Source organism: Mesocricetus auratus, unplaced genomic scaffold (assembly GCF_017639785.1).
Source record: "Mesocricetus auratus isolate SY011 unplaced genomic scaffold, BCM_Maur_2.0 Super-Scaffold_100011, whole genome shotgun sequence".
Classification (NCBI taxonomy): Eukaryota; Metazoa; Chordata; class Mammalia; order Rodentia; family Cricetidae; genus Mesocricetus; species Mesocricetus auratus.
This window is the reverse complement of record NW_024429195.1, coordinates 84,573,091-84,588,075: the sequence shown is the minus strand read 5'-3', so window position 1 is coordinate 84,588,075 and position 14,985 is coordinate 84,573,091. Positions and strand designations below refer to the sequence as shown.

General features: G+C 46.3%; 1 long non-coding RNA gene across 1 annotated transcript; it reads left to right on the top strand.

The window, feature by feature from the left end:
* The first annotated feature begins 842 nt into the window (after positions 1–842).
* On the top strand, positions 843–9,474 carry LOC121143339. The gene is made up of 2 exons (XR_005880557.1): positions 843–1,197; positions 8,541–9,474. It is a non-coding gene; the product is annotated as an uncharacterized LOC121143339 (long non-coding RNA).
* Positions 9,475–14,985: the final 5,511 nt, after the last annotated feature.

The window sequence follows — 14,985 nt, the reverse complement described above, 5'->3', positions numbered from 1 at the left end:
CAGAGTCTGAAGTCCCATAGGATTGTTCTGAGCCCCCCATGACAGAGGGTGAGTGATGAGGGGAGTTCTCCCCACAGCAAGGGCAGTGGTCTCATTGTAAAGGTATTCAGCTATCTGAGCCAAGGGCCCACTCTTTTGGAACAAATGACATGTTCTAAAACACTTGGATTTACGGTGCCCAGGAGACTGTGCTGTTTCACTGGGCAGTGAACACACAGACCAAAGCTGCCCCAGGTGCTTCTCTGACCTCATCCATTCACACACATGCATGTACACACACACACACACACACACACACACACACACACACACACGAGTGTGCCCATACATAGACCCTTTTGACCCTAGGCTCTGGTCCTCAACAATAGAAAGAATTAGACCAAGGACATATGCTGCCATCTTAGAGCTGGCACTAAAAGCTATATAATGACAATGTGACTTCCCCAGCTGGGTTTGCTGGGGAGAGGGGTCACAAGACAGCCTCTTCCGGCATGTGGGAGACTCAACTGGGACTATGCAGCCTGCACAGTGGCTCAGAGGCAGGGAGGGACAAGGACTCTCCAGATCACTTATGGCACTGATAAACCCTGAGGGGAAAGAGGCAGGTCCTCTCTGAGCCTGGTGTCCTTCCTCTAAGCTGTGCGACCCCCTCTGGAGAGCGGGGTGTGCAAGTTGAGGCTTCTCTGGAGAGTGGGAGTCTGCGAGCTGAAGCTTCTCTGGGGTTCTGGGATGTGCAAGCCGAGGCTTCTCTGGGGTTCCGGGGTGTGCAAGCTGAGGCTTCTCTGGAGAGCGGGGGTGTGCAAGCTGAGGCTTCTCTGGAGAGTGGGAGTCTGCGAGCTGAAGCTTCTCTGGGGTTCTGGGATGTGCAAGCTGAGGCTTCTCTGGGGTTCTGGGATGTGCAAGCTGAGGCTTCTCTGGGGTTCCGGGGTGTGCAAGCTGAGGCTTCTCTGGAGAGTGGGAGTCTGCGAGCTGAAGCTTCTCTGGGGTTCCGGGATGTGCAAGCCGAAGCTTCTCTGGGGTTCGGATAACCGGGTAGCCAACCTATCTCGAGACCCTGCAGTTCTCTTGTGCACTGCTTTGGGTCTCGTTTTTGGAGTTTTACAGACCCTCCTTGATGTCTAACTGCAACATGGTGACTCCTTTACCCGCCTCCGGAGAACGAACTTGTACACGCTCTGCTGGGAGTGGACAGAGCAGGTACTTAGGGCAGAGTCCGAGTTTTAAAAATTGCTCGCATGCTTGCATGCGTGTGTGTGTGTGTGTGTGTGTGTGTGCGCGCGTGCGTTGTGTGTTTAGTGTGTGAGTGTGCACGTGTGCGCGAGTACGTGTGCATTAGTGTGTGAGTGTGGGTACACATGAACCATGGCACCTGTGCAGAGGATAAAGGGACGGCCTCAGATACTGACCTTTGCCTCTTACCTGGTTTGAGACCTGGTCTCTAGATGTTTGTGCTGTGCACGCCAGGCTAGCTGGCTTCTGAGCTTCTGGGGATTCTCTTGCCTCCACCCCTACTCTCCTGCAGGAGTACCGTGATTATAGACTTCCACATCATGTATCTGTCTTTTATGTGGGTTCTAGAGACTTGAACTCAGGTCCTCATGTTTGTATGCCAAGCACTTTCAGCCACGGAGGCAGAGATTTAGGTGAAAGGCAACAGGAGCTTTCTAGCAATCTTGAATTTGGTCTTTGCTCATAGAAATGAGCTCTTCCTTATGGAACGGACTTGTCTTCTGTATTTTCCTTTTGGAGATTTTTTTTAAAAACAAAAACCATGGTTAGTGTGAGAAACAGCAAGGAGAGGCTGTGTAAGCGTTTCGGGATGGGTCAGGACAGGATGGAACAGGAGTGGGTCAGGTATTCTGGCACTCGGGAGTCACAGAATACTGAGTGTTACACAGCTCAGGTGGAAAGGTATCCTGGAGCTCAGGAGCCAAGGATTCTGAGTGTTACACAGCTCAGGTAGAAAGGTATCCTGGAGCTCGGGAGCCAAGGACCACCAGAGGTTGCAGTAAGCTTGGCAGCTTACAGCCTTGCCTCAGAGAAAGGCTTCTCGGTGTATCAGCTCTGCTCCGGTAGGACAGTGTAGCAGTTTTGCTAGGCAGGAGGTTTCTCGGGCGAAGTTGCTACAGTTCAGCTCTGCTCCTGGAGAGTGGAGAGCAGGGAGCCGGGCGGGAGCAGAGTGTAACAACTCTGCTCTGCCAAGGAAGGTTTCCCGGGCAAGTGTTACAGCGCTGCTCGCCCTGCCCTGCCCTGCCCTGCCCTGCCCTGCCCTGCCCTGCCCTGCCCTGCCCTGCCCTGCCCTGCCCTGCCCTGCCCTGCCCTGCCCTGCCCTGCCCTGCCCTGCCCTGCGTCACCTCTGCTTGCTCTGCTCTGCTCTGCTCTGCCCAGGGTCGCCTCTGCTCTGTCGCAGCCGCAAAAGATCTTCACTGGAAGCTCATCCAAAGGGGTTTATTGGAAGGCAGCTGGACCAGCCAAGCTGAACATACACAGGGTTTATATAGGGATTCCTGGGGTTGGGGAAGTTTTTCCAGAGTAGGGATTGGTCCGATTTCAGTGCTGAGCTCAGATTGGCTAGAGCTCTGCTCCAGGATTGGTTACTTTTTTACACAGGATTAGGGTCAGATTTGGCTCTGGTTTCAAGGCCAAAGTGTGTTTCTTTCTCTGGTCCTTTTTAGCCTTTTGGCTCCAATTTTAGGGCCAGGGTACATTTCTTTCACTGACTCTGATTCCAGGGACAAAGTGTGTTCCTTTGGCACTGGTTTCAGGGTCAGGGTACATTTCTTTGGTTGTGGTTGCAGGGCCAAAGTGTGTTTCTTTGGCTCTGCTCAGGGTGTGTTTCTTTGACTGGTCCCTTTTCCCTACAGGCTGCATAAGGCAAGTTGACTTTACTACCCCTCTTCACTGAGGGTGACAGGTCTCTCTTCATATCCTGCCTGTATGGATGCTGCTGAGGGCATGAGGGCTAACTTCACACAGAGGTAGAAAACGTGCATGCTCAGAACTGACAAGCAGCTGCATATGAGTAATTTATGTCTCGTATTTCATGTGATGCACTCAACAGTATAAATAATTGCACGTGAAGACCTCTGCTTGGCGCTGGGAGACAAGAACACGGTACAAGAAGGGAGGAAGGAAAGAATTCTAACCTTGACGCTCCTGTCTCTTAAGTACCTCGGAACGCTTCTCAAAATTGGATACACATGGACGCTTGTTTGATGATGTTTGATATTTATCTTTTAACTCCAGAGGTGGAGAAGAGTTGAATTTTCTAACATCCAGATTCACTTTGGGCTTGACACAAGGAGAGTTTCAGGGTGCCTTAGAATCTCCAGGAACCTATTTAAGATGCAGGTTCTCAGGCTCTGCCCCAGGAGTGTCTGGCCCTGCATGGTATATTGGGCACAAAGTTGCATTTTAACTGGCACTCTGCAGTGGCATGGATGCTTCGTCTGGGGAGTGCACACTTTATGCAAGACTGGTGTTATCCATACTCCATTTTTTTTGTTTTTTTTTTTGAGACAGGATTTCTCTGTATTGTCTTGGAGGCTGTCCTGGAACTCGCTTTGTAGACCAGGCTGTCCTCGAACTCACAGACATCCACCTGCCTCTGCCTCCCTAGAGCTGGATTAAAGGCATGTGCCACCAACGCCTGGCTCTCATCCTCCATTTTGTACAGTCATGAAGATCACATCTTGGATGAGCTCCACTCTGTAGCGGTTTATGTATGTCCAGGTACACCAGGTGGAGGCCACGTTTTTCTCATCTCGTTAGTTGCAGGTTTTAGTGCGTGCAGCAGTGCAGAGTCCTGCACACTCACAGGTGCAGCTGTAGTTTCAAGAGCTGCAGCCCTGCTCACCATGGAGAGACTCTGAAAGAGCACCAGTACCACAGCTCAGTGGTACACCTGCCTATCTCCTCACCCGGGAGCTGCAGCACTGTCTTAGTTACCGCCTCACTGCTGCTGTAACAGAGTATCTGAAGAAGCCAGGGTAAACAAAGAACAGTTTGGCTCCAGGTTCCCCCAAGATACAATCAGTCGTGATGAGTAAGAGTCTTTAGGAGCAGGAAGGAGGTGACTGGTCACAGCACATCCATGCCCAGGAAGCAGAGAATGCGGATGCTCATGCCTGGCTCAGTTCTTTCTTTTCATTCAGTCTGGGACTTCAGCCCTTAGACGGTACCACTTATGGTCTTCGAAGCTCAATGAACGCAGTCTAAGAAAATCTACACACAGCCTCTAAGCCCCGTCCCAACAGTAGCCAGCATGGACCATCACTAGCAGACAATGTAAGTGATTTCTAAGTCCAGGCCAGAGATGAAAGTTACAGTTACACAAATAAGTCTTACTTGTCTTTTCACATACATCTGTACCATGCCTTCACAGCTCTCGTCAAGATGAACAGCAGCCCTCTGAACTCTGTAAGCCAAAACAAACCCTTTCCCTTAAGTTGATCTTGTCCAAGGTTTTCATTTATTTGTTTGTTTTGAGATAAGGTTTCTCTGTGGCTTTGGAGGCTGTCCTGGAACTAGCTCTTATAGACCAGACTGACCTCAAACTCAGAGATCCGCCTGCCTCTGCCTCCCAAGTGCTGGGATTAAAGGCGTTTGCCACCACCGCCTGGCTTCTATGCTTTTTTTAAAATTACAATAAGAAATGCAACTAAGGCAATAAAAATAAAAGATACTCATTTACTGATAATTAGTCAAATAAATTTATTTAAAAACAATTCTTTTGTATAATTTTATAATCATAATAATTATACTTTTTATTATAGGCTAAGACAAATTGGCACACAAATTAAATAGATGTGCCTGTTTATTTTTATATAAAGAATTAAATCTTGTATGAATATTTGACACTCCAGGACAGAGTGTTCTGTGTTTTTCCCCAGAGCTCGCTGATATTTCCCCTTTATAATTGTCAGTGCAGAGAATACTGTTTGTAAAAATATGTAATGCAAAAGGCCGATGTGCACTTTGTTATATTCCAAAAACCCTTGAACCAAGCTGCCCCTTTATCAAGCCAACATTAATTCAATGTTTAAAAAGAGCAAAAGTCAGCAAGTCAAACAATCCTTTTAAAAATAAAACTGTTGGAGCCGGAGATGGCTTAGCAGAGATGAACACTGGGTGCTCTTCAAGGGACCCACGCGCCCAGTGGAAGCTCCCTGTTTGCAACTCCAGTTCCAGGGCGTGTGATGCCCTCTTCCGGCCTCTTCTGTGTGGTAGTGTCCGCTGGCACTGCACAGCATGACAGCGTGTGCCCTCAAAACGAGCATGTTGTGTACTGAGTGTTCAGAATCATGGCTTCAGAGAAACCGCAGGATACAACACAGGTAAGAACTGCCAGAAACGTCTCAGGTTCGTTATGTGTCTGATTTAGAATTGGCTTTTGGCAACTGGGCATTCAGAAACCTGTGAGAGTTGCCAGAGTTTTTACACCCCCCATTCAGTAAAATCAATGGTGACTTTTCTCTCCAGCAATGTGTAGAGGCCCTTTCAACACTATGAGGGCTACTGTTGGGACAAGGCTTGCAGACTGGTACCATCTTGATTCCCCATGTTGTATGACTCAAGTAGGCAGTATATTCAGCTACAGACTCTCATCATATAGTTCTGGAAGGTAGCCAACAGCAATGGCAATAGCCTATACTGATTTTGGGGGGTGCTTTATATGACCTCACTAGCCAACAACTCTAAAGGAAGCAGCCCATCCCCGGTGCTGAATTTTTGTTTGATTGCCTGTGGTATCTGGGAAGAGAAATTCCCAATATAGATTTTAAAATCTACACATACCTCCAAATGCTTCCCAGTTTAAGAAAACGCTATCAACTATGAGGACAGGTAGGTCACTATTAGTAGTCTCTAAAATTAAGAATAATTTTGTCTGTGAGGCCTGAATTAACACTTACCTGATTAGAGAAAGCTAAAATAGATTGACACTGAAAATTTGTCACTGAGGAATAATTCATTTGGATGAAGTGTCATGGAGTTGGGGCCACTCAGAGAAGCAGGAGTGTGTAAGGTCTGTTCAAACAGGAAGGATACTTTGGTGCAGTCCTTACAGACACAAATGCTGCTTTGGTTGTTTGATCTGGGGGGAAACTGTCTGAATTTTAATTAAGTGTGGCTTTTGAATGAGTTCACGGCGTCTTATTGTGAGCTGGAGTGCATAGCTGGTGGCCTGCTCAGAGGCATTCTTAGCCACTTTTGTTTATTGTGGCCAGTTTCTGAAAACACCAGGCTTGAAGGTTGGAAGGAGGAGCAACTGAAGGTATTCCTTCTTATATGTCTTGCTATCTACCCCATTGTTCATGAAGAATCCAAACTGGTTCATATCCAGGAAGCAGGAGACACAGAAGAAACAAATTCATGAATGAGGCTAATTGCATTTGATGGCAAAGCTAGCAGCAAGCTGTTTTAAATGCAGAGCCAGCGACTCAGGTCATGCAACAGTCTTTAGTGGCATGAGCACGTGTAGACTGTCCTCTGAAGGCCTCTCACAGCTGTCATGGTTCATCCAGCCCCTCCCAGAAAATTCTAAACAGAGCACATATGTCCCAGATACTGGATGACCTTCATGGTCTTGATGCTCATCACTAGGGACAAGCTGAATTCATTCGGTGACAGACCCAGCTGGAGTCAAGCTGTCTTAAAATTAGACTTCCCTTGTTAAGGGTGACAGCTTGCCTTTTGCCTGTGACTTTTGAGTTTAGAAACATTTACATGGCCTGTTACAATGGGCCAGGCATTTTATTGTGAGTTGGAATGCATCATCTTTTGCTTGTTTTGTTGTTGTTAAATGTAAGGATAATCTGGACCACAACCAGTAAGCAGAAGATGGGTATTTTTAACCTTTCTCTTTGAGCCTTTTTCAGCCTAATTTGTTTTAATGTGTGTGTGTGTGTGTGTGTGTGTGTGTGTGTGTGATATATGTGTGTGCATGTGTATGTGGGTCTACTTGTATGGTATGCATCTGTGTGGAGGCCACAGCACATCTCTGGATGTTTGTCTTGATTGTTCTCCACCATGTTTTGAGACAGGGTTTCACACTGAATCTGGAGTTCATTGATTTGGCTAGATTGGCTGGCCAGTCAGTTCCAGGGGTTGGCTATCTCCTATTTCCTAGTGCTGGGATCACAGGTGCATGCCATGGTCCAGGTTTGCTAGCAGGTGTGGAGGATCCAAACTCAGACCCTTCCAAGGGTTGCATCCACTGAGCTCTATCTCTAGATTGTAGCTCTCACCAGCATTTAAATGTCCTACTTACTATCTAGAGGAGCATACCCTTGGCCGCTCATGGCTGAACTACTTCCTGATTGAGCTGGAGAAATTAAGAAGTATTACTTTTCATTCCAAGGCCATAGTTATGAGATCAGCAACGTGGAGTTGAACCTGCTAATCCAGCATTAATTAACCTAGCAGACTCTCTGAAACACCCACTTGCTCATGGACAGGTTTAATTAATACACCGATCTCAATGTAGCTACTTTCTAAACTTTATGCTGAAGGCAGATGTCACTAATCAATCAAATCCCCTCTTTTGGAGCACACACTAAGCCTCGTGGCTCCTTTGAACACATGACTCTAGGGATCCAACACCGAAGGAGTCATATTCAGGAAGATCCCCACTTGCTACCCCTACACCATGTTACTACTGTGACCCTATCTTGCCCACAAAATCATACTTGTTTTATTTTAAAGTGGCCATTTCCCCTCTGTCTTTAAGATGGTAAGGTAACACTTATGGGGAGATAATGCTTCTTCAAAAGATTGCTTCATATATTTTTGGAATAAAGATATCCTAAGTGAAAAATGCACAGTATTTTGACTTTGAGAACTGCCATTCTGTCACCTGAGTCCTCTGTAGTCCAGAATTCAAGAACGTCTCTGTGTCCTGCCGTGGGGTGGTGGATTGTGCTGAGAAAGGAAGGGAACCATGTCAGTAATCCCTGCTCTCTGTACTGTGCATTTGTCTAACCGAGGCTTACTCCTGTAAGATGTTGCCACAGGCACATTCAAAAGGGCCCCGGGATTCTCAACTATGGGAGGACTTGGAGAGGGGCAAGAAGTGGGGGGACAGGGAAGGAGGGGCATCACAAGTCATATGAACGCAGAGAATCCTGATTTGCAATATCAGCCAACAAGTGGCTTTAAAGACTACTTAAGACTATGGCCAGGCTTATTCTCTAAATTAGGCGGCAAAAGAGAGAGAGAAAAAAAATTAAAGAGAAGAAATGAGCTCCAGAAAATTGTTCTCTAGCTTTCGTGTGTGGATGATATAATTTATTAATCAGAGGGTAAAAGAGGCACTATTTTATTGCACTAGGGCAGCAGGTACAGTTAGCCTCATGTCACTATAGCTACACATCTGTCAGGATTTAGTAACGACTGTCCCCCTTAGGCTCATGTATTTGAACACTTGGTCCCTAGTTGGTGGTCCTGCTTGGGTGGAGCCCTGCTAGTGGAAGTTAGACACTCTGGGCATCCTTTGAGATTTACATCCTTTCCTTACTTCCTGTTCTCTGTTTCCTGTGTAGGGATGAAATGTGATCCCCAGCTTCCTGCTCCTGCCACCATGGCCAACTCCTCCCCTCCATGATGGACTCCAGCTCACTGGAACTGTTAGCCAATCTTTTCTTCAGGGACTTCCTTTTTAACCCAGTATTGAATCACAGACACAGGAAAGTAGCTGGTGCCCCGCCAGAGTAACACCTTCCGAGCTTTGTGAGTCAGAAGGCAAAGGCCAGACCATGATACACCCGGAGTCCCGTGCCACCGTGTGAGGGGTTTTAGTTCGAGGCAGGACAAGCAATCAGGGAAACATCACATTGTGTGCAGTTGTGTGAAGCCTCGAAGGCTGGGTAGAGTCCACAGCGAAATGATTTGCTGGAAGATTGGACGCAGATGTTGGCAGATTCAGAGATACCAGGGACGTCTGCCGGTGGCAACGTAGACATTAGGCCGGGAGCAGGAGTGACAAGGCTGAGAAGGGCCGTTGACACCTCACTTTGAGATTCCTCTGAAAGGGGAGGGCTTGGGGTGTTTCATGAAATCACCCCATTTTCCTTTGGGGAATACCACTCTAGTGGCAGTGTTTGGGAGAGATCAGGAGAAGAGAGAGGCGGGGAAGTAATTGGGGAGGTAATTGCTGCCCTGGGTAAGAGGTTTAGAAGGCTTGAGCCAAGCAACAGCAGCAGGATTAAGAAGAGACGATATGTTTGAAATATTTATGGGGGAGGGAAGGCAATAAAAATGACTTATTGGATGTAAGAAAAACAGGGATCAACAAGGTATTGCTTTTCTGAACATTCTGGCCTGGGAGGCACAAGCCCCCACATTCTAAAAGGGCTGGTATCTGAAAATTTATGAACAGTTAAAACTTGTCTGTAGAAATAGCTTTTAAGAACAGAGACAAAAGTATCCCTTTTTGTTTCAGTTTTTGTTATTATTTTTAAAAGTATTTTCTTTTTATTGGTTAAATTTTTTCCTTGACGATCATATTCACATATATAATGCATTATCCTCCTCCCTATCTTTCTCCTCCCCACCGTTCTCCCCTCCTCCTTACAAGTCTCTTTCTCAAACTCTACCCTTTCGCGTCACACTGACTCTCTGACTTTAAAGGGACTGTGGGATTGGAACCATTCACAGGGACCTGGTGGACTCTGTTCACTGATGGGCACACAACTAAAAGCAATGACTGTCCTTCCCTCAGCCGGTCACTGGCCGATGGTCCAACAGGAAGGGAGAGGGCTCCATGGTCCTCCCTATAGGCCGTAAGTGACTGTTGACAGACCAGTCTCGTGCAGGCAGCTGCCATGAGCATGTTTGTAATGGCGCTGGGATGCTCCAAAGTCCGTGTTTGCCAGCTTTCACACTATTTCTCTTCCCTAGAGGAGTTGGTACAAATGTCCTGCTTAGAGCTGACCACTCAGCAGTTCCTTCTTCTTAGCGTCCATCACCGTTCAATGCCAAGTAAAGCTTCTCGGATTAAGGCTGAGAACAGCATTTGCTTATGGGTATAAACGGAATTTGCAAGGCAGTTGGATGCATGTCTATTTAGCCAAGTGGTAGTAAGATCCCCCTAGGGCCCATGACCTCCACAGCCATGAGTATTTAAGCAGGTTCACAGAACTGAGCATAAATATCCTGCCTAGGGCATGGCTCTTGTGTCCAACCAGAAAGCAGCTGGTTGCTCCCACAGCAGAAGTGCCACTTAGTTTGTGCCCGGAGGCCTGCTCTGCCTGGTGAGTTGGCAGTGTGCTTTGCAAGGTTTACAGCTGGGTAAGACTGTGACTGCCTTCTCTCTCCCAGAAGCTCATGTTGCACCTTCCGGTATCATTTCTCAGTGAGGGGGATTTTATGACCTCCAACAACTCATAAGGAGATGTCCTACACCTGGAACTGGAATTTTTATTTAATAAACAATGGCTTTAGGAATGTCAAAATGCAGCCATGCAGGGAGGTGCTTTTACCTTGGGTTCAGAATTTAAATGTAAAGGCCGGTAATTTTAATTGTCTCTGTATAGTATAAAGAACATGTCATCTGTGTCAGTTACTAGCTCTGTTGCTGCAACAAAATATTCGACACAAATAACTTTAAGCAAAGAAGGGTTTACTTTGACTTACAGCTCCAGGAGGTATAGCCTGTCATGGCAGGGAAAGTATGGCGTCAAGTCTAGGAGGGAGCTAATCACACTGTGTCCACAGTCAGGGGGCTGAGGGAGCAACAGATGCTGGGGTTCAACTCGCTGTCTCCTTTTTACTCGGTTTGGGATCCTCACCCATGGACCGCATTTAGGATGGAGTTTCTCACTTAATGAAGGAAATCCCTCACAGACACACCCAAAGACCTGTTTCCATGGTGACTCTAAATGGAAATGAAGATTAATCCTCACACCATCTCTAGACAAAGTATACCTGTCAAGGGGTCACTATGGAGTTGGTTTGCATTCATCTTGTGATAGTGCTGCCAGTGTTGTTGTAGGCGTCTCTATCCTTTGGAGGAAGAGGATTTCTTCTTTAAGTCAAACTGAATTGAAAGGCAAATCCTGGGTGGTGGTGGTGCATGGCCAGGAGTCAGGCAGGCAGGTCTCAGGGAGTTTGGGGCCAGCCTGGTCTACAGAGTTAGTTCTAGGACAGCCAGGGCTGCGCCCAGAAAAAACCCATCTGGAAAGCAAAACCAAGTCACACTACCTTGGTTCTTGAACTAAGTTTTGCTTTAAATTTGAAGCACCCATCTCAGGTGTCCACTTTGTTCACATGACTGAGCCTGAACGATGCTGGCCACATCAGAAAGTCAGGTCAGTGTGCAGTGACTGGGGTTTGCCCTGTGGGGATGTGTGAGGTGATGCCATAGGGACCGAGGTTTCTGTGAGCCCACTGCGTAGCAGTTTTTCTTCGACACCGTGGGTCTACTGGACCACCCCACTCCAAGCTCTTCGTCACCTGTGTTTCCACCACTCGTCATTATCAGATCAGCTCTTGGAGTTCACCCTCTGAGCCTGTCACTGCCATGTGCTCTGGACATCCAACCACACCATATGTGACCTTTAATTGGCTACTTCTATCTCATGGAAGACCGAAACTCATGCTCCTGACATTGAGTATTGGTCTAGATACTAGATAAATAATTGTTTAATGACTGAATGATGGCCAGCTGTTGGGACTGAAAGAATATTTTCTAAGAAGCAACATTGAAACAATTCATCTCAACTCTCTCTGTACAGCTTTGGTTGGGTGGCACTCATGCGTACACGGAGGAACACGTAAGCTCTGACATGTGGTGGCTGAAATTATCGTATCACTTCACTGATCGTGCGCCAGAGTAGCACACTAAAATTTTTTATTTTTAATTTTAAAATTATGTATACTTGTGTCTCTCTGTGGTTTTGTACCTATAGAGGCCAGAAGAGGTCACTGAACCCTCTGGAGCTGGAGTTACAGGTGGATGTAAGCCATCTGTCTTAGTTTAGGTTTTCATTGCTGTGAAAAAACAACATGACCATGGCACTCTTACAAAGAAAACATGTACTTCGAGTGATTTGCTTAGTTTCAGAGGTTCAGTCCATTGTAGTCATGGCGGGGAGCGTGGCAGCGTGTAGGCAGACATGATTCTGGAACTCAGAGCACAGCATCTTGCAGGTAACAGGAGTTCAACTGACTGTCACACCAAATGAAGCTTGAGCAAAAGAACCTCAAAGCCAGACCCCACAATCACACACTTCCTCCAACAAGGCCACACCCCCTAATAGTGCCACTTCCTTTGGGGCCCATTTTCTTTCAAACCTCCACATCAGTGCTGGGACATGAACTTGGGTCATTGTCAGTGCGTGTTCTTAGCCACTAGCCAATTCCTCCAGCCCCAGGAGGACATTTTAAATATTCACATTTATTTACTTAATTATTTAACCATTATTTTTGGTTTTTCAAGACAGGGTTTCTCTGGCTAGCCCTGGCTATCCTGGAACTTGCTCTGTAGACCAGGCTAGATTCATACTCAGTGATCCTCCTGCCTCTGCCTCCTGAGTACTGGGACTAAAGGTATATGCCACCACCATCCAGCAAAGATTCACATTCATTGATACACCCACAACAACAGCAGCAGTACCAGCAACTGACCTGCCAGGTGTCTACCAACACCCAAGCTTTCTTTCTCTTTACTAACAGAACTCATTTGATTGATGACAGCTATGTGGATGTCTATTGTATTCCTTGACCCATAACCAAACTTTAGCTAATGAGTTGGGACAAAGATGCTGGAAGGACTTCCAGAAAGCTTCTAGGATGCTCCTTACCTGTTCGTTCCTCCATTGTTTTAGTTTATTGAGGCTACTATAAGAAACTATCACGACTTACAAAACACTTAGTGCTTTATAAATAATAAAAAGTTATTCTTTATAGTGTGTGCAGGCTGCAAAACCCAAGATCAAGTTTCTGTCAGACTCCATGTATGGGAAGGGCCACATAGCCAACTCTTTTCTCACTGCATCTTCTTATGAATGTGAGATATCTGGTATCTTTTTTGAAAGGTAACTGTCATGGGAACTGTCCTGGCTATCCTATCTTTATGTCAACTTGATACAAGCTAGAGTCATCAGAGAGGAGGGAGCCTCAGTGGAGAAAAGGCCTCCATAAGATACAGCTGTAGGCAAGCATGTAAGGCATTTTCTTGATTAGTGATTGATGGGGGAGGGCTCAGCCCATTGTAGGTGGTGCTATTCCCTGTGCTGGTGATCCTGCGTTCTATAAGAAAGCAGGCTGAGCAAAGCAATGATGAGCAAGCCAATAAGGAGCACCCTCTATGGTTTCTGCATCAGCTCCTGCCTCCAGGTTCCTTCCTGGTGTGAGTTCCAACATTGACTTCTCTCAGTGATGGACTGTCACCTGAAAGTGTAAGCTGAAATGAACTCTTCCCGAAGTTGCCTTGGTCATAGTGTTTCATTGCAGCACAGAAACCCTAAGACAAGCACTAATCCCATTCAGAGGGCCTCTGCTCTTATGACCAGTTCACCGCCTACAGGCTCATCTCCTAATAGTGCTGACTACGTGGGGAGAGAGTTAGGGTTGCAGAACATGACTTTGAAGGCAACATAGCAGTCAGCTGATTGCACTGACACTTTCAGTGGGACTATTTTGTGCTATTAGATTATTTTGAAGATGCAATCTGGCTCTCAGTTGCCAGAGCCAGAAGAAAAGTCCTGGTCTTCCTATGATCTTAAACAATCGGCATGCCAAGACCTATCTTCAGCTTTCTTTACATGTAGCTGAGCTGTTATTATTTTGTATTTTCTAATACAGACATCTTAACCTATTGCTACCAAGGTTAGGTGTTTGAAGGAGAGTATGTCAATCAACACAATAACCTTCTTGTCTCTATATCTCATCACTTAAAGAAACAGGGTTGCAGAAAGTCTTAGTACATCTTGTGCTGCTGTAACAACATACCTGGCATTGGATACTTTGAAAAGAATAAGCTTGCTTAGTTTGCACTTTTAGAAGTAGAGTCTTCAATAATGGCTAGTAACATTTGTTCAGATCCCAGTGTGGTTCTTCTGGCTTCATGGTAAGAGTGTGTGTGGTGGGGAGTCTTGCAACAGCATGTATGTGATTGTTAAAGGACAACTTTCTAGAGTTGGTTCCTTCCTTCTGCCTTTACTTGGGTGCGAGGATTGGACTTGCGTCCTCAGGCTTTCATAGCAAGCTTATTTACCACAAAGCCATTTTGCTGGCCCTCTAGTCCTTCTCAAAGGCCATGCTTCAATACTGGTAAATTAAGTCTTGCTGGGACAAAGTGCATTCAACCTACAGCACAGTCTGAGTTTAATCCATGATTTTGTAGCTTGAACCCTGCTATTGATGAGTGTGATCTTTTATTTCTATGTATTTCTTTAGATAATTCTTCCTCTGCCATCTGTAAGCATTTGCTTGTGATCAGTGTTCACAGTTGTACAAGAGCCTATCAGGACTTTGTCCCTAAATGTTAGCTCCCGGGGGCTTCACCAGAGGACATTTCCTGGATCTGTGTTATTGGGATTTTGATTTGGAGAGATGCAGACCAGGTCCTTTCAGGAAGTCCTGAGAGCAAAGCAGGATGCTTCTATGATCTAATGAACAGGGAGACTCCACCCCCTCACCCCTCACCCCTCACCCCCAGCTAGCTCCCTGCAGATCCTATGATCATAGTCATGTTGGATGTCACTCTATCTTGCCTGGTAAGCTTTGGGGACCAATGTAAGCAATGGTGTCTTGCAAGAATTTCATGACCCAGAGGGACCTCTGTAACACCCCTCTTTCACATTGGTCCTTCTCATTCAGTTTCAAGTTCTATAACACATAACTCTCAACAGGCAGAAACAGAAAGACTGTGACAGGGTTTGCTTCTCATCAGATTTAGGGGATTTGAAAGACCATCCTACAAACACACTTACTGAGCTTCTGCCTGCCACGTCTTACGCTTCAGTATAAAGGATCACTAATTTC